The following is a 314-nucleotide window of genomic DNA, read 5'->3' as shown; positions in this document are numbered from 1 at the left end:
TTTGGGCGATGCCGGGGGGCTGCTGGGCCGGGATCTCTCGGGAGCCGCGAGCCCCTCCTAAGGTGTGCCGGCGGGGGACGGTGCGGGAGCCTTTGGCGTCTCCTCTCGTGGGGGGCGTCCCATTGGGGGAGGCCTGTCTGCGACCTATGCGCTCGGCGTCCTCCGGAGAGGTCACCTTCAGGTTGCTCTTGTTTTGTTCTGAGGGGACAGAGAAGAGGAGACACACGGTCAGGACCAGGGCCCAGAGCCCACCTTTGGACAAACAACAGTCAGACCGTTGCTCCGTGTATCAAGTTCACAGTCGCAGCTCTGGA

Source organism: Cynoglossus semilaevis, chromosome 3 (genome assembly GCF_000523025.1).
Source record: "Cynoglossus semilaevis isolate Cse_v1.0 chromosome 3, Cse_v1.0, whole genome shotgun sequence".
In the NCBI taxonomy this organism is placed as follows: Eukaryota; Metazoa; Chordata; class Actinopteri; order Pleuronectiformes; family Cynoglossidae; genus Cynoglossus; species Cynoglossus semilaevis.
This window is presented reverse-complemented; position numbering follows the sequence as displayed.